This window comes from Arvicanthis niloticus, chromosome 6 (assembly GCF_011762505.2).
Source record: "Arvicanthis niloticus isolate mArvNil1 chromosome 6, mArvNil1.pat.X, whole genome shotgun sequence".
NCBI lineage: Eukaryota > Metazoa > Chordata > Mammalia > Rodentia > Muridae > Arvicanthis > Arvicanthis niloticus.
The window spans coordinates 77,404,187-77,429,899 of record NC_047663.1 but is presented as its reverse complement, the minus strand read 5'-3'; the positions used below and the strand labels follow the sequence as shown (position 1 = coordinate 77,429,899).

At 41.2% G+C, this 25,713-nt stretch overlaps 1 protein-coding gene and 1 long non-coding RNA gene across 11 annotated transcripts in view; one reads left to right on the top strand and one right to left on the bottom strand.

Annotated features, from left to right (window-relative positions):
* The window catches only part of Atp10b (ATPase phospholipid transporting 10B (putative)), a 281,854-nt gene that overhangs the window by 122,568 nt on the left and 133,573 nt on the right, over positions 1 to 25,713 (top strand). The window lies entirely within an intron of this gene.
* Positions 1 to 25,713, bottom strand: part of LOC143442832 (uncharacterized) — a 139,080-nt gene that overhangs the window by 89,460 nt on the left and 23,907 nt on the right. For 5 of the 9 annotated variants that reach the window (XR_013111356.1, XR_013111355.1, XR_013111350.1 and 2 more), the window contains 2 exons: positions 21,319 to 21,381; positions 2,735 to 2,928 (listed from right to left, as the gene is read on the bottom strand). This is a non-coding gene — a long non-coding RNA (uncharacterized LOC143442832). Of the gene's footprint in view, positions 1 to 2,734; positions 2,929 to 21,318; positions 21,382 to 25,407; positions 25,492 to 25,713 lie in introns of all 9 variants that reach the window. The other 4 variants (XR_013111351.1, XR_013111352.1, XR_013111354.1 and 1 more) reach the window with 3 other exon arrangements.

Genomic DNA, 25,713 nt, shown 5'->3' with positions numbered 1-25,713 from the left:
TGGAACCACAAGTACACACCCATTGTTCTCTTTCTTGTGGCTTCTGGGTATTGAGCTCAGTTCTCAGCCCTCAGTCCCCACCCCGGTTCCATAGCAAATACTTTACAGAAAGAGCTATCGCCCCTGCCCTCCTCTGGGACTGAATGGCAGTTACCCCCTATCACTTCTTGCCTGTTACTTGGGTGATTGACAGCTCTCCAGCTGCGCTTTTCTGTTCAGCCTTTAGAATTCCACTTAGAATCCAGGTGACATGGCTGTGCCCCCGGTCAAAATTATGAACAGTACAGCTTGTTCATAATCAGCACCATCCGACTCCAGCATCTGAACCATCAAGCTGGGAGCCTTAACTTCCGCGAGCCCCTGCCCTGGAACTAAAACACAGAAGTACTAATTGCATTACGGAGGCCAGGTGAACCGGCCTTGAACAAGAGAACAAATGGTTTCTTTTGACTTGCCGCTGCTCCGTGCTAAGTGGTTCTCAGGAGGTGGATTTCACACAGCCATTTGCTTCTCCCGGACTAGAATTACACTTTCTATCTTTGCCATTTCCTATCCCAAGAAGCATAGCAGCGCTGTCTGCTCAGTACCAAGGGAAGAGTACTTTCATTCTATATTTTAATTAGGCCCTGACATCTGGTATGGCCCATGAGCACTTATTTGCACACCTGCAGGCTATTGGCTGTGAAGGAGCCCAGCCTGTGTGGAGATTATGTGCGCAGATGGAGTCTATGGTCGTTTAATTTAATAGAGCAATTGTGTGGGCCTTGTCAAACGTTCTGCAATTGTGAAATGTGGGCCCCTCTCAACTCCAGGTACATTGGGCTGCTCCTTATGTAATACGAATTGTACCTCCCTTGTCAGACTTCATAGAAAATATAGTCACTTAGAACCGAAGCTTGGCAACCAAGCAATCTTGGTAACCTTTCACGGGAGCAGGGAGAATGATGGGACTCTGAGAGGCAACAGATCTTATAAAGTCGATGGGATTTGTCAAGTATCTAAATGATCATCTACCCTCGTATGTTAAGCAAATGTGCTATGTTAAGCAAATGTGCCGTGTGGAGCTCCGGCCTCCGCTAATGAGGACCAAGAGTGAAGCTGATGTGACAGGAGGTGGGCAGCATGTATTGTGTTTTTCCAGATCTGGATTGCCAACCAAGGCTCAGGCCAATCTGATGAAGCTTCCCTGTGTTATTCATACCTCTCACGGTACCCTAGACAGTTTAGTGTTCCATAAACTTCTACAGAAGAGTGACTGACAACCAGAGGAAGTAGTGTGGCCAGACATAAAGACCCAATGGCTTGCCATGGGTATCCTTCTGGATGTTCTCAAAGCTTTGGACCCACCCCTTGATGGCTTGCTAGAAAATACCACTTATCAGTATGTTCCCAGGCTGTGACACTTAGATGTTCAGGACTGGCTTATTGTGTATCCTAAACTGTCTCCTCCCTGCCTCGTGGTTCTCGGCTAGTTTACATTTACCTCATGAGACAGGGTACTTGTAACAGAGTAAAGGAAAAGACTGCACAATAGGGTATTGATGAAATGCTGAGAGAAGAAGGTCTAAGAAATGCCCATGGTCTAAGAACGTTCTGTGCTTCAGACCTTCACTCATAGATAGTGAGGAATTGTGGGAAGTCTCCACAACAACATGACATTAACATAAAGCCTGGAGAAGTGGCTCACTAGTTAACAGTACTACTTCTCCAGAGGATCTAAGTATGGTTCCAAGCGCGCATGTCAGGTGGCTCACAACTCCATTTCCAGTGGCCTGAATGGCCTCTTCTGGCTTTTTCGTACACCTGTGCTCCTGTGCATATTCCCACACATGCACACATAATTTAAAGTAAATCTTTTTTTTTTTTTAAATGATTTACATAAGAAAAGAATTTTATATAAGCAGCACAATTTGCCTAAACTTAAGTTTTCTCACTGAAAAAAAAAATGGGAATAATTGTGATAGCACCACTTCTAATCACTCACACACACACACACACACACACACACACACAAGCAGTACGTATAAAGAACTTGGTGAAACTGCAGACATGAAGTAAATACCTTGTTAATTACAGAATTCATTGTGGAAAGAAGGAGAATAGGGGTAGTAGCAATGACAGCAATGGCTAAGTCCAGAAGCAGACCTTTGAGTAGAAAATGAGAAGGAACTGCCATACTTGGAGGGGGGAGTGAGGGTTCCTAGAGTGTGACATTAACATTGGATGAGGCAGGAGACTGAGTCTAGAAAACTATAAATACGCGCTGAGCTGAGGCAGAAACCCTTAGGGCAAGCAAGCAAGGAGCCTTGACTTCCCAGGAAGGCAAGTGAGTAGAGTTTCACCTGGCTTCAAATGGAAGCGCAGGTAAGTAATGAAGTAAATAGCAAACTTGCCAAGAACACCCAATGTCTACTCAAGGTGGAAAAACGAGTTCCGGTTGTGATTACCTTATTCACAAAGATCGTGATACATCTGCATCACAGGAATCCAGGATTCTGTTTTTGTTTGTTTGGTTGGTTGGTTGGTTTTGGTTTTGTTGTTGTTGTTATTAAAGAAACAATGTTTTGTGAAACGGGGTAGGGGGTGGGGGACCACGACCCTAAAAGTAACCTGTTACTTTTATGAAAATGTACTCTCTCTACTCCTGTGTAACAAGTGAACCGTTCTGTTTTTTTTTGGGTTTTTTTTTTTTTTTTTTTTTTTTTTTTTTTTTTTTTACTGAAATAATACTTACAAATTCATTTCCAGGCCACAGACTTTTAATTCCAAATCAAGAACGCTGGAGTCTGGCTTGCTTGGATTCAGATATTCGCATTCTCCTTAGGTAGTACTGTAATCTCAGATATGTTGCTTCAGGTTTCTGAAACACAGTCTCTTTGTCCGAAAGGAATAGAAACACCTTCCATTTATCGAGCGCATCTGTAAGCACTAAGCACAGTGAATGACAACCCGTGGAAAGTACTCGGTCAAAGGTCACTTTATTATGCTGCCCAAAACAGTTTTTTTGTTTGGTTGGTTGGTTTGGTTTGGTTTTTTTTGTTTTGTTTTGTTTTGTTTTGTTTTGTTTTGTTTTGTTTTTTTCTTTTCAGATTGCTCAAGTACTTGAGGGAAAAAGGAAACTTGAAGGTGACCACATTGCCCTGGTGAGCCTGAGAGCCTGGGACTTCTCCACTAAGATTGGAAAATCCTCTGAAGACTGAGCAGGGGCAGGGGTCAAACTCCTGCTTGCCAAGGTCTAGGTAAATGTGCACCTAGTAAGAAATGGAGCCACCGTTACCTTCCAGGCAAACTGCAGCCCAGTGAAAAAACATAAAGACTTTTTTCACCCCCCAGAAAGTTAAATTTAACACACGTACAGGCTATCATTTAAAGTAAGATAGTGTCCTTCCTAAGGTTCCATGAGAGTAAAATCAGCAGGTTGATTTCTGTTTTTATGTTCTTTAAAGTGACCTTCATGGAAAAGGCAAAGTGTTAACACTTTAGAGCAGCTGCCAAATGGCTTTAGCAATAAAATGTCACACTATAAGAACCTTGGTCAGCAAAGCAGAAACTTCCTGTTTTGCTGAGTGGAACAGGAGACACAGTCATAGCATCTTCTATTTGAGGGTTTTATCATGTTTTTGAGGATATACAAGAAGCACCTATCCAGGAATTGCTCATTTCAGGGACACCTTCCTGATACCAAGCTGCTTTTATATGCATGTGGAATGAGCCAGTTATGATTCAGAGTTATTACATTATGTCTTATGAGTGGCAGGGTATCCACATTGTTCGGTTTACAGAGAATAAGGAGACTTGTTCCTGCTCTTGGGATTCAGAACTTGGGAGCCGTACTCGATGTACGATGCTTCCTTGGATTGACAGGCATTAAGCACTCTTACAGAGCCTATTGCTATGCCTACAAAATATGATCTCTTGACAGCCACTGTGCTGTGTAACTTCCTGCTAATGAGAACAAGTGTCTAAGATAATCAGCCTTAGGGGAAGACAGGTTGATTTGGGCTTATGGTTTCAAGGGAACTTGGGCCACATTCATTGGGCCTTGTTGATTTGGAGCCTGTGGTGAAATTGTATGATCATTATAAGAGTATGTGATTAAGGTGACTGCTCACTCTGTAACAGTCAGGAGAGAGAGAGAGAGAGAGAGAGAGAGAGAGAGAGAGAGAGAGAGATTGAGAGACTGCTATCTCAATACCTTCTTCAAAGACATGCCTTCAGTGACTAAATCTTCTTCTTCTACCAGGTCTCATTCCCCAAATGTTCCACAACCTCACAATACTGTAGGCTTGTAATGAAGGCTTGGATGCATGGTCCTATAGAGGACCCTCAGGATCACAAGTATAGCATTTGAAAACACCAGATTTAGAAAGACCTTGGATGTAAGCTCATGCCTTGCTAGGTTCAATAAAGCATGTTGGGAAACAGTACTCAGAAAAAGTAAACTTTATGCCTTCTGTGAAGAAAATGATTACAAATACATCATTCATGATGGACACAATTGTTTGTCTAGATTTGAGCTCAGAATAAGTTATTGTTCTAAGTTGTGCTCTCTCTTCATGACACGGTTAAAGGACTGAAGTGTTATTCAGAAAGTGAACTATCACTCCAGGAGTAGTTTTGAAGAAATTATAATACAGATGGATCTACCAGACAGATAACTGGCCAAAAACTTGCCTTATTATACAGGGTACAAAATAGTTAATGCTACCTATTCCTAGAATTCTTTTCAAAGCCAGATAACAAGGCACATTCTGAGAAAATGATTAGGCCTTTAAAGAACCCTGAAAGGCAAGCCCGAGTGTCTTTTAGAGATTCTTGAATTGTAATTTTTATGATTCAAAAGGAATTCTAATGATTGTATAATAATTTACTATGGAGTGAGCTGCTGCTTTTGGGTGCCTGTTGTCGACCTGAAGGTTTGGTACCTGAAGAGTACCAAATCCAGCTTAAAATCTTTAGGGAGTCCATAAGAAAATGATGCATAATCATAATAGCTAACAGGAAAACTAGGTGGAAATGGCTGTAGCTGTGAGGATACCATAAAGCTCTGATAAACGCAAATTGGTTAGATCGAATCACAAGACTTTCTGAAACCTAAATTAGTATTCTTACATGTATGCTCACATATACATGTATTCCCACCCCACCCCTGTGTCTGCCTACCTGCCTATCCCTGAAATACTAAGTGAATAGCAGGTCTACCAATGCCAGCTCCATCCTTTCATGTCTAGGAAAACACAGTTATTCAACAGTCAGCCTGCACACCCACAAAGAACTCAAAGGCAGCAAGTGCTTCTATATCTATCAAGCATCCGTGATAGAGTGGCCTTTGGGGGTAATCTTCATTATTAAGTATGGACTGGGTTGAGCCACTTATTTTATCTGGGGCACAGCATGGAGGTCATCTGAGTCTCTACTTGTCAGAAGGCAGCATCTCAGCGTATCATATTTGCTTAGACTGTTCCTATGCCCCACCCTTGCCTCACAACATCTTTATTTGTCTATTTAACTATGTATCTTTGAAAGCTTGTTTGAGTTTTCAGAGTCTCTTTCTTGACCAAGCCATTGTGAAAACCTGAGCCAGATAAACACAACCCTGAACTGAAACATTTGCTCCCTAGTATCCATCTTCTTCCATGGAAGCTAAGCATGTGTTCTTCAAAAGCTACAGATTTATTTATTCTGGGGGGAGGGGCATGTGCCATGACTCGTGTGTGGAGATCAGAAGATAATTTTATGAAGTTAGTTCTTTCCTTCCACTATCTGGATTCTGAGGCCCGAGGTCATCAGGCTTGGCTCTGACCAGCTGAGCCATCCTGCTAACCCTCAAAGATTTCATTAATATCAGCTTTCTCTAGCTCTACATAGGATGAACAAAAACTGCCTGTTTTCAGTTGTATGCACAGATAATAGAAACTGCAGCAAAAAAAAGAAAGAAAGAAAATCCTATCTAAAAGATCATTTGATTAGTGTCTCAGAAACATGACCAAGTATCTAAACTTCTAGCATCTTCAGTTTTCTATGAAGTGAGATTATTGTAAAGGTTTGTTGGTATATGCTCTTTAAAGAACCTAGTACCATAAGAAATCATAATGCATGTGGTAGGGTGTGAAGCCAGGCATACAGTAGTTCAATCTGGACCTGTTTACTTTGTAACACTCTGTACCTAGGTTTCCTCATCTTAATAATGGAGTCAGAAAGACCACTATTTCTAAAGGTTGCTATGTGAGTTAACACTTGCAGAACATTAATACCAGTTGCTGGCACAAATGGAAATTCAGTAAATCTTAGCTGTTATCATTATTATTATTATTACCAGTATAATATACGCCATGCAATAGATATTGAATAAATGGTAAACAATTTTTAAATTAAACTTCATTAGTATTCAAGTCACTTCTGTCACATATTCCTGCCCCACTGAGTCCTGGTAAGGAGCTCCAAACAATCTTCAGATCACTGTGAGAATGACACCTTCCCCTGCCAGTTAGTGTATGTTGTGCAGCAAAGCAAATAGAATAATAACCAATCTGATATTTTAATTATCACGCGTGTCAGCAATGCTGCCTTATAAATCAAAGCTAATTGATTCTGAGCACTTGCTATTTCTTCAGCCCTCCTACCGGCTCAGGAGCAAGCCTGCTATTTTCTGTGTAAACATCGAGGGTGGTTCCAGAACAGTATTCAGAATCAGTGGAGTGCCTTTTACACGTGGGCAAACTCAAAGCCAGGAATTAGGAGTTAGTGTAGTCAGTTCCACCCACCCATGGTATATATCCAAAAGAGGGTATGATGCTCCTCTTGGTGACGTTTGGACAGCTGCACTTAGACTGAACCTCCAGAGAATGGTCCAAAGTTTTGAATCAATTTTTTCTCCATAAGCCCATGGAACACTTGGAAATTTAAGTGGCTGTTACATAAACCAGTACATTTGTTTATCTGGATGCTTGATTTTCAAACTTATGTTTGTTCACAGTAGATCTCACGTAGAAATGCAATTCATACAACAAACTATGGGTGCTGAGGGATACAGGTTGAAAAATGCAACCAAGGTAGCAGCCACCCAGTCCCTCTTATCATGAGCATGCTAGGTCCCTGCATCTGATCCCAAAGTATGCTATGTGGAACTGCCAACTATCTTCCTATCCTAAACCCAAAGCCCCTGCTTTACAGCAGAGCCTATCACTCAGTTTGCCAAAGAAGCTTCTCTATCAATGCATTTGCACATGTCAGAGAAAATTCAAATCCTCTTCACGTACGTTGCAGGTTCTGCTTTTAAGCGGTTCAACCATCTGATTTTAAGCTTTTAAGCTTTTGCATGTTCCAAAATATAAAACTCAAGGTTCTGGAGTGTAGCTCGGTGTATGAACACATGATCGCATGCCCAAGGCCTTGGGCTTGATTCCCAGAGAGTGCACACACACACACACACACACACACACAGAGAGAGAGAGAGAGAGAAAGAGAGAGAGAGAGAGAGAGAGAGAGAGAGTTTTACATTTTGAAAATTCACTTGCTCTCTGATTTACATATGATGCGTCCCAATAAACTAATGTGTGATGAAGCCCCAAATGCATTTAATCCACCTAAACTACTGAAAATCACAGAGTAACAGCCCAGGACACTCTACAGAGCATCTGTTGTTCTCGCTAGGACTCATGTGTATAACCCAGAGCTATAGCTTCCTACTGCTGCCCAGCATCATCAGAGAGTAAAGTACTAACACCATTAGTTTAGGGAAAGATCACAATTCAAACTGCACTTCTTAATGAATGGGTATTACTTTCACTCTCTCTTAAAGTCAAAAATGGTTCTTTATCTACTGCAGAGAAAGGGCTGCCTGTTAACAAGTCCTCCCCTCTCTACCTTTTCATCCATTACTCCAGTCATTTAAATAATTTCAGGGACAGGAGAGGAGAGCATCACATTGAGAAATAGATTGAGATTGAAGATTTGGATATTCTTTAACCTGGAAAAATATGAAAGAAACTTTGGAATTAAAGAGTCACTGTGGGGCTAGGAATAGGTTTCTTCAGCAAGCTCTTCACTCATGGGATCTAGCCAGAAAAGTTTTTCCCCCATAGCTTGAAAATGAAGATTCATATAGAGTGTGACAATTTATTACAGCAGCCGGTATAGATGGAAAATAGAAATCGTTTTGTAAGAGACTAAGCAAGTAAACAAAGACGATAAACCTGTCAGCGTTTATTGCTCACTTAGTCTTGGTTTGTTGAATCTATGGCAAGATTGCCCCTGTTCCACCCACAGTTCTCAAGGCAAATGAGCAAAGTGTAGGGGGTCTGAGAGTCCCACATGACCAACATGCCAGATAGCAACTACTAAGTCATTAATCAACACTAGCATGTGATTTAGAGGTGCCCTGCCAGTAATCATCCAGCAGATTTTACAGAGGAGAAACCAGGCCAGAAAAGTGGACAGTTGGTCCAATATTGCATGATTGGTTAGAAAATGATCATATATTTTACCAATGTGACTCTTGGTTGTATTACACTGAGCATGCCAGGACATTGATGAAACCTTGTTTGAAAACTTTTATGTTGTTACACCTATGTATGAAGGTAAGGACATATTCAAAGCTGCCTTCTAGATCTGAAGTTGTTGCAGAAGGTTGATACTCTTGGTGTCACTGGGGGCTGGAAAATGGCTCAGTGGTTAAGAGCACTTGTTCTTCTTTCAGAGGGCCAGGGCTCTATTGCCAGCTTTCAGATCAGGCAGCTCACAAGTACCTGTAACTGCAGCTCCAGGAGATTCAGTGCCCTGTTCTGGACACTGAGTGTCCAAAACCCATAGGCGCTTACTTTCATGATCCCAGCATGTAACTTAACATTTTTGAACTTCCATTTTCCTCATGTATAGAATAGATATGCATGGATGCTGCAAGATTCAATCAAGCTCTAATCTTATAAAGCCATCTGCTCTCTTCCAGGTAGTGCCACAAGTTATTGATTCCTTCCTCAGCCTCAGGTGAGGAACTTCATCTTTTTGAGCCTCTTTATTTTTGAAACGGAGGATTCCATTAGTAATGAAATCACTGTCCCAACAGGAGTGCATGAAATTACAGCAGCAATAACAAACTCCATAACCACATGGTTACAGATTCTACACACAGAACCTTCCAGAATATTATCTAGTATCCCATGCTTAAATTTCTGGAAAGTATTGTTATAAACATTTATGTCATGGCTACTATATAGATACTGCAGCAAAATAATAGTAATAAGAAGGCCAATGTCCTCCTACAGTGAACAGGATATTCTCTTAGTCTACAGCTATAAGAAATTACCTTAAAACCAGGTAATTTGCAAAGAATAGATGTTTATTTATCTCTCAGTTATAGAAGTCCCAAGTGTCTCACAGCATCTTCTTTTCTTCCCATGAATTTCTTGCAACAGGAAGTGAAAAGTTAGTGACTATTTGTGGAAGAAGAGGAAGAGATAACTTGGTTTTATAACCAGGCTCCTGTGATAACTAATTCAGTCTAAAGGATAAGAATCCACTTGTTCTCACAGGATATCATTAGTATGTTCATGAGAAAATGCCTTTGTGATCCCAATGACTCCCACAAACCCCCTCCTCCCAACAAATGCTGTTTTGAGGAATTAAGCTTGCACTTGAGTTCTACTAGTGGGAACAAGTCATATGCAAACACAGAACATAGGTACTGGATTACAAATAAGCAGACCAGGATTCTCTTACTGAGCCTGTCATCATCTGCCTCTGTAACTTTTGACAGGCCATTTCCCATCTTGAAGTTCAGGCTTCTCCACCATGCCCATCTCATAACATTAGCAAATGAGAAACTTTGCAGAGAAATCTAAAGGCTCAACAGATGTAAAGAAACTAACCAGTTCCTTCTGCTTAGATCAAAAAGTAGGGACATGCTCTGCCCCCAGAGTCTGAGTTGGCTCCAGGGTGTCCTTATTTGCTTGCATGTACAAATTTCTTGCTCTGCAACAATATATTTTTCCTCTTACTTGAGAACTGTAAAGAAAGTTGCCCTAGTTAAAGTAAAGAAATGGCTGTGAACAGCTGTCTTTCACTCCTACCCGTATAACCAATTAGGGAGGCTGCACACTAATCCTAGGGCCCAGAGAATCTTCTCCTGATCTTTATGCAAATTAGCTTGTGTTTAGGGAATTCTAGAGTGGTTATATCTCATGACTCAGTTCATCCAAGACAATAATCTGAGCCATGTAACCCCTCCTGACTGTTACTCCTCATAAACATGTGCCTGCACACAGTACACACACACACACACACACACATATATATATATACACACACACAGACTTCTCTTCGAGCCTTGTGAAGCTCCAGAGTGAGCTCATGAACTAAGATGGACCATTATGACCAGTAGCATAAGGTTTTCAAGATTGTATAAGAGCACTAGATAATCAAAAAAGAGTCCTTTGGGCTGTTAGGTGTCTAACAGATAGTAGGATAAATTCTCATATCTTGCTCATTATAGAAAGAGACATTTTTCCCCCTCTGTGAAAGAAAGTGAAAGGACTAGACCATTATTGGTTACCATGGCAACTGAGATTCACTAATGCTTAGTTCATCCTGTCACTATGGAAAACATGAGGGAGGGAAAAGTAAAACTAAGCTTTTCTGGTTTTTTTTTTTTTTTTTTTTTTTTTTTTTGTCAACTATTTCAAAGTGACAGCTCATGGCATTGACCCAAAACACCTTTATAAGAGTGAAAGGAAGACAGGAGAACATGAGGGAGGGGGATAAAGGGACAGCACATGACCTGGGGACACTAAAGATGTTTCAGATGAACCAGTTGTGGCTGATGAGGTTGGTGCCAAGCAAATTGAAAGAAGGAAAAGAAAGCAATAAATATTTATTGTCTAACACACACCTCCAGTGCTAAGCTTCAAAATGTCATTCGATGGCCTCTCAGAGCTCTGTATATGGAAGAGAAAAGATGGCTAGCAAGCAGTGCCAATCGAAGGGACCAAAGCTGATGCATAATGGGGGCAGGTTGCCAGAATGCTGTCCTAGATGTTTACATGGATATAAATGGCTGAAGAGATCCGAAGAAATCATCAATGTTGGCATCTGAAGAATGTGTAGGGGCAACTGAGTGAAAACTCTGGATCCACCTGGTTAAGAGACAGAAATGTGCAGAGGCCTTGGGGGAAGAAGTCTGGCATTTGAAGTTCATGGTATCTGGAGTTGAATGTGAACAAGCTTCAGGTGACAGAGAGCTCAGTCACAAGTTTCCAGGGGCTCAAACAAGATGTTGCCTTACTAAGGCACATTTAAGGATATAAAATGTATCTGGAAGATAGTGAGGAGCCAGCCAATGTTAGAAAACAGTCTGTGGCAACATCATGCCAGCAACAGACAGGAGGATGTTTCTGGAGCCAAACAGGAATGAAAGAAATATCTAGGGCTAAATGAGAGTGATAGATTAGACAAAGTTTAAATGGCTTCAGGGCTAGAGGGATGTGTGTTCTGGATCTTTAGTGGACCTAGAACCAACAGCACATATTGGGATAGAAGAATAGGGCTGGGTATATGGGTCATTCTGCAAGTTCTTGCTATACAAGCGTAAGAACCTGAGTTTGGTTCCCTAGCACTCATGTAAAACTCCTAGGTAGCATGGCTGCATATAACCATAGTCCTGGCCACAGGGAAAAGGAGGCAGGCAGATCCTTGGACCTTGCTGGCCAACTAATCTAGGTAAATCAGTGGACCCAAGATTCAATGATAGGCCCTGACTCATAAAGTAATGGAGATAGTTTGATTTAGAAAGACACCTAAGAGAGAAAGAAAGAGAAAGGAAGAAAGAAAGAAAGAAAGAAAGAAAGAAAGAAAGAAAGAAAGAGAAAGGAAGAAAGGAAGGATGGAAGGAAGATGGAAGGAAAGAAGAAAAGAAGGAAAAAAGGAAGGAAAGAAGGAAGAAAGGAAGGAAAGAAGGAGGGAAGGAAGGAAAGAAGGAAGGAAGGAAAGAAGGAAAGAAGGACATACTTGACAGTCAAACTCTGGACTAAAAACACATACATACATACATACACACACACACACACACACATACACACAAAGGTCCTTCTCTGTATTGGAGGGCTAATTGTGCCAACAGTAGGCTTTATCTAGTAAATGGTAATGAAGAATTATTAAAATAAGGCTAAGGAAAGATTTGTGGAAACAGAGCGTAGGAGCATAGTACTGAAATGACAGCTGGATTACACAGAGAGAAGGAGCTAGCCCCAGTTGCTTCTTGCTGCTTTTCTTGCTGCCATGTATGTCCAGTGTAGCGCACAGCCTCGCCGATAAGAATGCCACACTCAGGATTCTTCTGACAGCATTTATTGAACAGCTCTTCAAGATGGAGAAAAGGGGAAGGACGCCGAGCTCAGAAAGCCCGCTGCTTAAATAGAGCTTTGGAAGACATGCAGATCCCTCATTGGCTCAAATCTCTCATCCAATCGTCATACTCGGTTTCCGCGCCATGCGCAGGCGCATTCTCAAGTAAAGCTTCCGTGAAGAACCAGGAAGCAGAAGCCTGCGCCATCTTTTAATGGCAAATGCGGCTCCTCACAGTCCAGATCTACCTAGGAGGCATTTCCTTAGAGCATCCTTGAGTGTCCTATGGGAGGACACTGAGGTCTGAGAAGACTGAAATCAACGGGTGTCATGGACCTAAAACTGCCAAATGTTACTTCTCCAATATAACTCTTGTACCTTTCATATGTCAACCCTCCAAAGTAGTAAAGTAGCCTTGAACACAGTCTCTAAATATTACTACTTAATTCAGTCCAACAAGGACCAAAATAACCCAGATTTTGGTTCATTCTACCTAACCCAGTGCATGGTTTCAGATAAATCATTCAGTTTCTGAGGGTATTTGTCTAGGCATCTGTAAAGCAAATGATGAGTTAAAGATTATTCATACTAGGGGCCAAATGCAGGACCAAGGCCAGTGTAGGCACACACTTGGCAGAAATCATTGAATGAGAAATCCATTAGCCCCGATGCCTTCAACTTTCCTGTCAACTAACATGGCTGATAAATACTCTCCTACAATCCTGAGAGAAGCATGTAAGGTCCCTGGCTGTGAAACATCAACAAGCTTCAAAAAGAATAGGGAAAAATCCTGTGTGTGATTCTGGTCCTAATGCTGCTTAGAAGATTCTGGCTGAGTCACTTGGGATGCTATCTAGGTGTTTCTCCCGCTTTGCAGAGCCAGGTCGTTGGGCGGGGGCACCCCTCTCTGTAGGCAGAGGAGGCAGGAGGCAAGCGAATCAGAGAGCTCTTGGTTTGTGCAATACTGACAGAGCTGTTTCTTTGTACTGAGCGGCTGTGTGAAGGGTGGATGAAGGGTATTTGGTTTTAATTGGGAAATGCTATCAATTGTCCTAGGCTCATTTAAAAATCCATTAGTATCAGGAAGTGGACAGATTAAGCAATGAGGAAAGGAAAAGAAAAAAAGCTGTCAGTACCCTGCTTTGTAGGGAACATACTATCTGTCTAAGCTTCACCAGCAAGGGCTGCTGCTGAATGCTAAGAAGCTACAAAAGTCAATTTCAAGAGGCCGGGAAGGGAGAGTAGGTGTCTGGGCCAATTCATATGAAGTCTTAAGCAAGCCTGTTGTTCTTACAGCTTCCAGAGATGATATTGCCAAGATCCACACTACATATGTCAGGCCCTTGCAGATGTTTCTGGAAGCCTGGTGGCTGAGCCATCCAGCTGTAAGCCACTCAGCACCTGCAGATAGATTTTTTTCCTTCACTCTCTTTTTAGTAAGCTCTCAAACAGGCTCTCTACCCTTTTGTGCCTGGAGGAATGGCGGTCTGGAGGTGACACACAGGACGTAGAAGTGTGCTGGAAGATGAATGAGAGAGGAGGAAAGAAGGGAAGACAATGGTTAAGAAAATAGAGGCTAGGAAGAAGGCTCCGCCCATAAAGCACTTGCCATGCCAGCCAGAGGACCTGAGTTCAATTCCCAGAACTGTCAAAGAGCTGGGTGTGGTGGTATGTATATGTAATCTTAATGCTGGCGAGATGGAGACAAGTAGACCCCCGAAGCTTCTAGCTGTCTAGTCAGCCTAGATGGGTCAGCAAGCTTCATAAAAGTTAAAGATGCTATCTCTTAAAACAAGATGTGGGTTTATTGAGTAAGATACTTGAAGACTTTCACATTACACACACATGTACATAAACAAAGGTGTATGTAGCGGTATATTCCCCACTATATTAAACTCAGTATTTTGGAAGGAGCTAATGTGGGCAGAGTGAGGAGAGGAGAAGGAAGAGGAGGAGCTAGAGAGAGATGTAGGAGCCATGAAGAGCCACATATGTATCAAGAACAGTCCTAGGTAACAACTTATATCTAGGTTAGTTAATTGGTTAACACTTCTAGTTGTGTGGGCATCTTGTTATTTGAGCATTACCAAATATATAAAGCTATTGGATAATATTTAAACATTAGAGTCTCATTTCTACCAGGTATCGTGTGGATGGCGGGATGGTCTGGGCTCAGCCCAGTCTTGTGGAGACAGTGTGGTAAATAGGCAGAGCCATCTCGCACGCTGGCATCTCGTGGGTAGCAGGGCCGGTGTCTCTGGCCCTCTTGAGCCGGCAGCCTGAGACACAGTAGCAGCAGGGAGAACACGCTGCTGCTCATGGCCTCTAGCCTTGCCTAGTTGGGAAGATGGCAGCCCATAACTACCAGCCAGATCCGGTGACTCCATTATAAATATTACCTTCTACCGGTGTAGAAACAGCAACTGGAAGGGATAAATAGGAGGGCTGTTGTTCATTTTGTAGCATTTATATAATAAAGCAGCATGAACAAGATGTATTAAAGAACAGAAATAGATTCTCTTGGGCTGTGTAGGTTAGAAATTGAAAATCAAGGTGTCAATGGGAATAGGCTCCTTGCTCTTCCAGCTGTGCTAGGCCAGGTGACTTTTGCTGGGATAGCAAGCATCACTCCAATGCCCGTCTCTGCCTTCTCATGGCCATGTTCCTTCTGTTTCTGTGACCATCTATTCCAATGCCTCTCAACCTTCCTAAAGCTGCAATCCTTTCACAAAGTTCCTCGTGTTGTGGTGAGCCCCAACCATAAAATTATTTTCATTGTCACTTCATAACTACAATTTTACTAATGTTATAAGTCATAATGTAAGTATCTATGTTTTACAAAAATCTTAGCCTACCCTTGTGAAAGGGTCATTCAACACTCGAAGGGGTCATTGACCTACAGGTTGAAAACCACTGCTCTATTCTTTTTATAAAGGCACATTACCCTGGGTTAAAGTCTGCCTTGACCCTGTGTGTCTTCATCTTATCTTGATTATATTTCCAAAGCCCTTTTCCAAAGTAAGGTTCTATTCACAGCCACTGAGAGTTGAGACTTGTGGGGAAACACTCTACGCTGTTTAGAAGGCTTTTGTCCGCATAATGGTCCAGGACTAGGGTGGCGTGGGGAAAATAGAACAAGTACTGCTGGAGAATTAATGGCAGTAGTTGAAGAAAATGATGGTGGGGCTTATCCCAGTGGAATTGTTGGGAGCCCAGTAGACTACTGCATCCACTTGATCACAGGAAAGGTTACTCAGTCCTACCATTTATTACTGTGTGGGAATCAGACTCAGGGATGCCAGACCTGGTGAGGAGCAATATCTAACTGAAATCCTTCAACCCTCCTGTAAACTTAAGCAGCTGTATTTCCCACCCACGTATGATATGAGCCAAAATAGTCCCATCTGAAAACAAGATTGAGCTATAAGCAACCAAGTCATCATCACTGTATAGAACCTTAAATTAAAATTAAAATGTCATTTGCTGTATGACAGTGGACATCTGATCTCTCTCTCTCTCTCTCTCTCTCTCTCTCTCTCTCTCTCTCTCTCTCTTTCCCTTTCCCTCTCCCTTTCCCTCCTCCCTCTTTCCCTCTCCCTCCTTCTCTCCCTCTTCCTCCCCCTCCCCACTCTCCCCATCTCTCTCCCCGCTCTCTCTTTCTCTGTGTATATATGTCTATATGTCTCTCTGTCTCGGTGTCTCTCTTTCTCCCTCGCCCCAGGTACAACTTCCCATTGGGAATGAGATTGGTCTTAATCACTTCAGAAAGCATAGTGAGAGTGTTCGGATGGCCGGGGTGCCAGGCTCACCCTGGAAATGCTAACAGCTTAGATTAAGAAACTAGACATACAAATATTGGGAAATTGAGCAACACCATCTGGTGGCTCTGAGCATTATTTCAATGGATGGATTTCAAACTGCTAGATAATGCTTCATCCACACTAGAGCCAGGTAATTTCTCTCCTTATATTTGGCCCCTTTGTACAAACTCTCCTCTAAATGAGACTGTTTAGTATAAGACTGAAAAGTATGTTTCTAAATGCAGACAAGTGAGTGAGGACAGCCTAAGAAAGAGCTGACTGGAGTGGGGACAAAGCCTGTGACCACTTTCAATACCACCAAGGACAACACCCAAGAACTGCTATTCCTTGAATTCATTCTGTCTGAGGCACTACATTAAGCACCTGAGCTATATTCAGAGTTGTCTCTCATTCTATTCTCCTAGACAGTGACTACAATTTACAATCACCTCTATTATATTAATGAGGAAACAAGAAGAAATTCTGAAGTTTTTGGTAAAATCTCCTAATTCGTTTATATTGGGACAGCTAAATCAAATGTTGCTTTCCCAGCATTTTGAAATCTGAAAGGTCAAGTCCATCTGTAAATTGGGTCCAGAGCCTAGGACCAGCCAGTTTGCAATCTTTGGTCATGACTTCTGGTCCTAACGTTGCCATTTTCTATTTTATGTGACCTTGAGTGAATAACATTCTCACTCACATTCATTCTCTCTCTCTCTCTCTCTCTCTCTCTCTCTCTCTCTCTCTCTCTCTCTCTCTCTCTCTCTCTCCATACCCCCTTAAAATACACCTTCAATAGCTGGCCAAGGTCACAAAGATTGCAAGTGACATAGCCCATATGAACCCAGGCAGTAAAATGTCTCTTAAGTTCAGTCATTTCACGGTCTTCAATAAGCATTTCTGACACAGTGCTAAAACCCTTCCACTAACCAAGCTATGCAGGTGGAACACAGGATTCCGGCCTGCTTGTGCTGGGTGGGTATCTTTAACAACCTCCACTGAAGGACGGTGAGGGTGACCAGGGAAGCCTGGAGAATCGCATAAACTTCAATGAAGGAAAAAAGCAAGGAAAGCTGAAGGTCCCTCTTCAACTCTAGATTTGTTGGCTTGAGACTGCAGATATAGATTTCCTCCTCCCTTATCCTATGCCTATTTTGATTCATACTTCAGAATAAAGGAAATTTAGCTTTAATGTTGGATGTCATTTAATCTTAAAAGCTCTTGATGTGAAAATGAAGGTACCCAGTGGTTTTTTTCATATTTATTTTTAGCAGAAAATCTTTTTTTTTTAAGTAAAGTCTTTTCCAGAATGCAGGCATATAAAATAGAATCAGCTGGTGTCCATCATTTGCTCCCAATGCATAATAACGATGACGACAGCAATAACTGAATCAACTAACCCTTGCTGAGAACCTACCTGGTGCCAAATGCTTTTATCCTAAGACTTTGCCATAGTGACTCAGCTCTCCAGCAACCCCACAAAGAAACTGAGGCATGGAGTCATTACATTGCCTGCTCAAGATCACAGCATCTCTCAGTGTGGTAGTCAGAAACTAACCTTTGAGCTCATGTCCTTCCCCCATCCCACTGAGGGGCTGCCCACCCCAGTTTCCTGTCCATCAAGCCAAGTCACAGAAGAAGCAGCTGACTAGAAACAACAGCCAGGAACTGAAACACTTGGTGCTTGTGATTTGGAGTTGTATCTTAAATCGGTGTGATTTTGCTGTCAGAGGGGACATAACATGTGTAAAATGTCTGTCCCGGTTGATGGTCACACAGATCTGCCATTGAACCTCAGTCTTAGCTAACCTGTAATGAAATATTTCACAGGGTCTTTCAAAGAGAAATTTAGGTTTGCCTTAAATCCTGAAATTTGAAGTCAGGCTACCCTAGATGTTTCTCTCTAAATATTCTAAAAATATGCCTCATCTTTTGCATGGTAAAGAAAGACCCAGTCCAAATTGTATTACCTTTATGTAGATGACATATTGTTGTCTCATTAAATTCATTGCTATAAAGGACAAGAGGACCTAGAGCTTGACACTCGAGGCCACTAGAAAGAGCATCTTCAGGAACGGATAGACTCTGAAAACCAAATCAGAAAATCCTTCTCCTGGCCAGATAAATATAAACCTACCTGCAGTCCCCGAGAAAAGGAGAGAGCTGTCTCCTGAGTCCAAAGAAGAATGACAACATTCAGAGGGAGGAACATCTTCCAGGAGACTGGAGGGGACAGTAATTGTTGGCTCTACTAAGGTGCAGTTTCAGATAAAACATGGAAGGTTTTAGAGAGATGAACTAGAGCCTGTTTCTCCACCTTTAGCATATATAGCTCTGGGCTATCCTATATAGTTGCTCAGGAATATTCCAAACCTCTGCTTACTAACACACACACACATATTCTCTGTCACACTCTCACATACACACTCATACACACTCATATATATATATATATATATATATATATATATATATATATATATATATATATACTCATTCACACACACTCTCACACACTCTCATAAACACACTCTTACACACTCTTTCACATATACATATAGTTACTAACACACATTCTTTCTCTCACACACACTCATATATACATTCATTCACACACATATGCTCTCACCTACACACACTCATATATACTCCGACATACACACACACTCACACACACATACACATAAACACCATTAGTGTCAACCAAAAATACATTTAAATGAACCCCAACAAAGACCACAGAACAAGATTGTATCAGAGGCATTATTTACTTCCGTGATTTGTTGAGATACTTTATGTGACTTAAACAAAAAGTTTAACTCAGTTTTGTTTTGCACTGTTAAAGCTATCGCTTGGTGGGCTGGCTAGTGCTTAGGTTGAGGCCAGGACACAGTCCTTTGTTGTCCTTCTATCTGCCCTGGCACTATGCCCTCAAGTCAGTTGCCAGGATGTTTAGCTTAATCATCCTGTGGATAGACTTCTTTCCACCTCCTGCTGCTTCTAACTCCTCTCTTCCCACAGTTGCGAAGCTGGGAGAAAAATGAAAATAAATGTCAAATGTCTCGGCTAAGGAGCTTAACTCATTCAGACAGCCTTTCTCTTACTATAAGCCATCTTTTTTTTTCTCTCTCTAAACACCAAAATTGTCTTTCTTCCATCAACCTTCTCCAGTAATGACTACTTAGCTGCTTAAAGCACAGGCTTGGTGTTTAGAGCTGAAACTGTAATCACACCACAGGCTGGCTGGCTGCATCCTGGCTCACAAATCTGTTTACTGTTCCCATGATTGTGGGTGAGTCCCTAAAGCTCTCTGCTTATTTTGGGGGGTTGTTTGGTTTGGAGTTTTATTAATTTAAATAGTCTTATATTATTTTATATACATGTAATCATTATGTAATACATGTCATTTGCTCTTCTACCGCCTCCCCTATTACAGAGGGTCCCTGGCTTCTTGTTTTATTCTGTGAACTATTGAGTTAAACTGGGGACATATCCATGACCTAGAGATTGGAATTATTCAGTAGAAAGTGGTAGGTCACCAGTGAGTCCTCAATTGAAGACAATGATACTACCTCTCCAGGAACCTGTCAGTCACCAATAGCCTAGCATGGAAGGGTACCACCCCATTGCCTTGACCTGCCTTGTTTTGAGCTTGACCTGACTGGGGCAAGGAGAGAATTGAGAAAGTACAGATGCACAGACATACATAAAGGCTGGGATTAGGTAAGCCAATGCATCGGCAACAGCCTGGAGATTCAGCACATTTCTTTTATACATCTGGATGGAGGCACATTTACGGTATATAGATGAACAAAGAAGGTAGGTTTAACTTATTCCTGTAAAGGGGGGGGGGGAGGCTCTGTAGAGGACCAGTCTCAGGCTGTAAATATATGGGAAAAAGAATCTGTGATCAACTCTTTATGCACATACTGTCAGCATCTACACACAGGACCAGGGAACAGCTTGCCAGTTCCCTGAACCTCACCCAGGGAAGGCTTTGCTGTTCCCATGGAGTCTGAAGCATAGACACCACTGACATGGCCAAGGTCATGATAAACAATACACATTCACCCAAGACTTTCTCTGCTACCCACTAGCCTATGAGCATCTCCCTAGGTCGTGATTGGCTGTTGAAAAACATGGTCTCTTACAGGCCCAGTGCGGACAACCACAGCTATTGTGAGATCATGATTTTAATGGCTGTTGTCATGCCCAGAAGGTAGCATTTTGCAGAACTCCTTTCTATCTTTGGCTCTTAACGTTCCTTTCCTTCCTTGTCTGTGATATTCCCTGAGCCTTCAAGAAAGTAGTATATGTCTTATACTACTTCAAGAAATGTTTTATTCAGGGCTGAGCACTCAACTGGCCCTTATTCCCAGTACCTTGAGTAGCTAGGAGTCTCTGTATTCATTGCCATTCATTGCAAAGAGGAACTGTTCTAAGACTTTGAGTATCTGCTTTGATCGTATTTTTAGAAACTGGGGAAGGGAGAGGCCATGATTTACTGAAACAGTATGTATACAGTGTTCCCCCAGAGCACTACTCCCTCAGAAAGGACTCAACATAGTACATCTCTATCACCACTAAAACTATCAACGCTGTTAATCATCCCTTCATTCCATTTCTCCCTGCTTCTGCTAGAAGTATAAAACTTCAGCTCCCCAGTGGATTGATTGCTTTGAGAACTTTCTGTCAAAATAGAGATTAAAAAAAAAATCAATTAGAAGTTACATCATTATACCTTTCAGTCACTCACAGGTCAGTAGTCAAGGTGTCTATAAGATGTTCAGAGTGTCTACAATGAACCCAGCTAGAAATAAAAGACAGCGAGTCCCAGTAGGTTCTCACTGACACCCCAAACCAGCCTTCACTGCTTTCTTTCCCTGAGCCCCTGAAGAGGCCCTGGACTACTCTGTTCTGATTTCTGTTTATAGAAAGAAATTTCTACTGTCTTTACAGCAATGATGCTTGAATTCAGGATGACAATGGGGCTGAAAGATTATTATCTTTATAATAATAATAAGTATTATTATTATATAATGTTTAATAATATTTATAATATGCATATGATATTTAATAATAATAATCATTACTACTACTAATTTTCTTACTAATATTTACTTGCTTAGAAAATAAAATGTAAAGTCCTGCCATGGAATGGGTCAACAAGGAAACCTATTACCTTTTTATCAGCAGCGAGACTTCACTCCTTACTGCTCATAGCTCCAGTATGAGGAATCCAGCCCTGTGAGACAAAGAGTTCAGAAAAATTGCTGTTTTGTTTTTAAATTAGCACAACTTAAGTGTTTCTCATTAAATACTATTTCCTTTGTGCAGGTGACCAGTAGTGAGAGGGCTGAACAGTAGACAGAGCATCATTAGTGAACAGTGTAGCATTGCGCTAACACCTTCAGCCTAGAAATGCACAGGCTTGGATCCTAATCCCAGCTGTGCCTGCAATTTATTAGTGGAAGAGATGGATAGCCACTGCACATGTCTCAAGATATTTTCCTCCCCATTGGTACAAATGGTCTCCAGGCTAGCTAGCCCTCTAGTTACTAGAAACAGTTACCATATATCATTAATCCTAGTAAACACAGAGTCAGAGAACCCATCAGCTTCTCAGGATTCTCTATCAGTCCATCATACATTGAAAATGGTAACCCAAGCAAACTATCTAATTATTGCATATTCCATGTTCATAGTTCTGTATCTTCTGTATATACTTATTAGGATGGTTCAATATATAAATAATGTTTATAAAGTGCTTAACCCAAAGCTTAGAACTTAATAAATGCCTAGAAAAGAGTTTGAAAGTAACAGTTATCTAGATGATGATAATAACAGTCTATAGAAAACAACTTAGAAAAAGACCTCTGAGTTGACAAGGAACCAGACCTGTCTCTAGTTGCTATCATTCACTACTCTCAGGTTCTAGGGCATTATAGCAGGGTGAAATGTAGCTAAGACTATTCCCTCGGCATTTGTGTGTACATGTATGTACTCATGTACATGTGAGTGTAGAGGTAAGGGGTTAACATTGGCTGTCTTCTTTAGACATTTCCCTTTCAGATAAACCCTTTCACCCAACCCAGATCTCACTAATTTAGTTAGGATGGCAAGCCAATGAGCTCCGGAGATGTGCCTGAAGAGGATTACAAGCCAACTTTTATGTGGGTACTGAGCATCTGAACTCAGGTCCTCATGCTTACAAGTCAAAGAGTTTTACAGACTGAACTATCTCTCCAGCCCCGATATTATCCACCTCTAATCACTTGTAGTAATACTAAGAGGCTCAAATGGGCTCCTTAGAAGTGCAAAGCACAAAATAAGTTTAACTAATAGATTTAATGAAGAATCAAAGACTTCTTGGTAGGCTGCTGCTGTTTTTGTTTCTAATATAATAACTTACAAAGGGGGTTAACCTACAATCTCTGCAAGCATGTTCCTAGACAATAGACCAATATAAGCGATCCTGGAAAATAACTGAAAACAGAGTCAGTGTTGTTCATCCTTTGGACCTCTATGGAGGATCAGTGTTTTAACTAATTGCATTAGTACAATAAGAGGTGTTGAGGTAATCTGTGTAGCCATTCTGTTTGCTAAGTGTGCAAAGCGTTTCTTCAGAACTGTCTGTCTTTCCTTCTTCTCTCTTGAGGGTAAAAGAGTATTTGGAGGCAGACAGCTGGTGATGTGCTTACTCGGGATCGGTTCATAAAGCATGACTGCTTTCAGGAGAGCTGTTTGGACAAGCCTGGGAAAGGGCTCAGTCCACTATTGGGAGCAGCAGAGACTGTCTACAGAATAAACATACAACTTCCTAAAGATCATTTCTGTATTTTGAATAGCTCCCTAATGGAAGGGGAGCAAGGAGCAGGGAGGCCATTTCTACACCGTGAGCTTATCACATCTCACTGAGATGAGAGCCATGGCAATCAAGAGCTAGGAAGGGGTGGTACATTTCCCAAAGGTGACTGACAGCAAGATGGGCATGGGGTCAACCAAAGGCCCCAAAACTCTTGCTACTGCTAATTATTCTTGCAGGAATAAATTAGGAAAGATTATAAATATTAAAAGAACTCTTGATCCTCAAAAGCCTTCCATATGTTGCAATAATTAGCATGAAATAAACCGAGGATAGGCAGTTCCAAAGTAATAGCGCCTAATTTAACACTGGTTTGAGGTTGAGGGCACTGGCTATTTTTGGACCAATTACAGAGGAGAAGCAAAAAATTAATTAGCGATGGCATCATTTAGTGTTCTAAAGAAACCAGATAGCCCTTCAGATACTTAAAGAGAACCTCAGTTGGGAAACTATAAACCTTCAGTGGGGCAGAAACCAAGGCAAATAAACAATGATCACAACATGACTCCACAGTTGGGGAACTGTCCACAATGAAATAAAATGCTTTGCCAGATAACAGCTTCATCATCAAAGGTGAACAAGCACAGAATGCTTGCAGGCTGTGAGGGTTAATGGTTCTCCTTGAATTTTAGTCAAGTTATAAGACATATAAAATAAGAATGAGATTTGACCGTTGTCCCTAAAAAAATCAATTTTGGTCTAAGTTACCTTTGAAAATCCTTTACGTTGACAAATATAATTATGTGCATGATTTTATTTATTATAACCTTAGCTAGTTAAGGTCAGAGTGCCTGGAGGGGGTAATGCTGTCAAAATGGGTGTCTGGAAACACAAGATTCACATGTAGTGGCCTTAAAGGGCTTCAAGCTGAAGGGACTGTGGCTATTCATGTTTTTACCTGTATGTTCTTTGTAGAATATGTTTTGAGAGCAAATGGGATGACAGGAGGAACATGTGCACATCAATGTATGCTTGAGTGTTCACCATATACAAATGAAAGTATCAGTATAAAATCAGATACACTATTGGCCTGTGACTCACAATAGGAACCAGGCAGGGGTAAAATATGGGTCTTCTCATCCTTGTTAAATTTCCAAAGACTATTCTTACCTTTATCATATGGATTTGGATTAAATTACTCATTATATTGTGGACATAATGGAAAAGAATAAATTTTACTTTCATATTTTTTTATCTTCTGTTGTAGAATTTATTATGTAATATAATGTGATTTGATCTAATCTGTACTCCACTCATATTTTTAGGTACTTTAGATTGACGCCATCACAAAAAAGGACAGGAATTTTTTTTATCACCATGAAAAATTTCCCTCAAGCTTAGACGCTTTGCAGTCACCATCCTCTCTCCTTCTTACCCTTAGATACTGTAAAACATGGATCTACCTTCCGCTACTAGAGATTTGCCTTCTTTAGAAATGCCTAAAAATTGAAATGGATTCACATTGTTAAATTTCTCAGTAGGTAGTAGTAGTAGTAACAAGACCATATGTCTTTTGGCTTTGGTGGCTCTCTGAAACTTTGGAAGGAAAAAAAAAAAAACATAATTCCAACACTCTATATCCTTTATGCCTCCAAAGTCATTACCATGTGCACAACACTGCCAAGTTCCACTGCCAGCTCAGGATGGACCTCTGTCTCCTTGAATCATATTCATGGCTTTTGTACGCAGTTGCCTTTTAGGAGCAGAAAACCTCTTGAGCCTCCTCCTTTCACAAGCTAGAAGGTTAGCCAGGTGTCAACTTGCTGAAAAGGTACTTTTCCCATTGTTCTGGTATAGAGTAAAAAGTCTCTCCTTAATGGAACTAATGCCCCTTAACAATTACAGTCTCTCAACTCATCCCTTGACTGTAACATTAAGCATCCTGCTTCTCTTTTTCTCTTGAAGCTATACATTTTCTATTTCTTTTTGTTCCACTTGTTCCTTTTCATTCTGGATATGCATAAGAATTATCAGTAATCACCATGCTGCCAAAGAAACCAGTCCACTACTTTTTAATTTAGTATCAAGTTCCTAAGATAGCCAGACTGCCAAAGTGTCACGTGAATAGCCTCTAGACCAGCTGCTAAAAGAGACTCCATGCCCTTCTAAAACGTCCTGAGCAGTTTGTATCACACAGTTTGTATCTCACAGTTTGTATAACTGTCAGCACTACTGCCGTGCAGGCAATTTCTAGAATGGCTAATAAGTCTCTGCTTATGGTATCTAGCCACTTTTCTGATCCAATGTTCCTAAGTCTTCCACATTCTCCTCAAAAATAACACAATTGATTTCTTCACAGCAATGGCTTCATATTTTCTGGTGCCCACTTCTGTGTTCATTGTTTTTCATTGCTGTGATAAAGCACCATGACCAGAAGTGACTTAGGAAGAGTTTATGATGGCTTACGGTTTCAGAGGGAGAGTCTATTGTGGATGTGGAAGGCATGGTGGCAGATAGCTAGAGCAGGAAGGGGAGAGACCACAGCGTCTTCTACAAATATAAAACAGAAAGAATGAACTGGAAGTGAGGTGAGGCTATAAACCCTTAAAACCCTACCCACAGCGGCATGCTTTCTACCACAGAACTCCAGGATCTAAAGTTCTATAGCATCCCCAAGCAGTATAATCAAATTCATGAGCCTACATAGTGTCTCATGGTAACCATCACATCCCATTGAGTTAGCATGGCACCTTTGATAAAAAATAACAAACA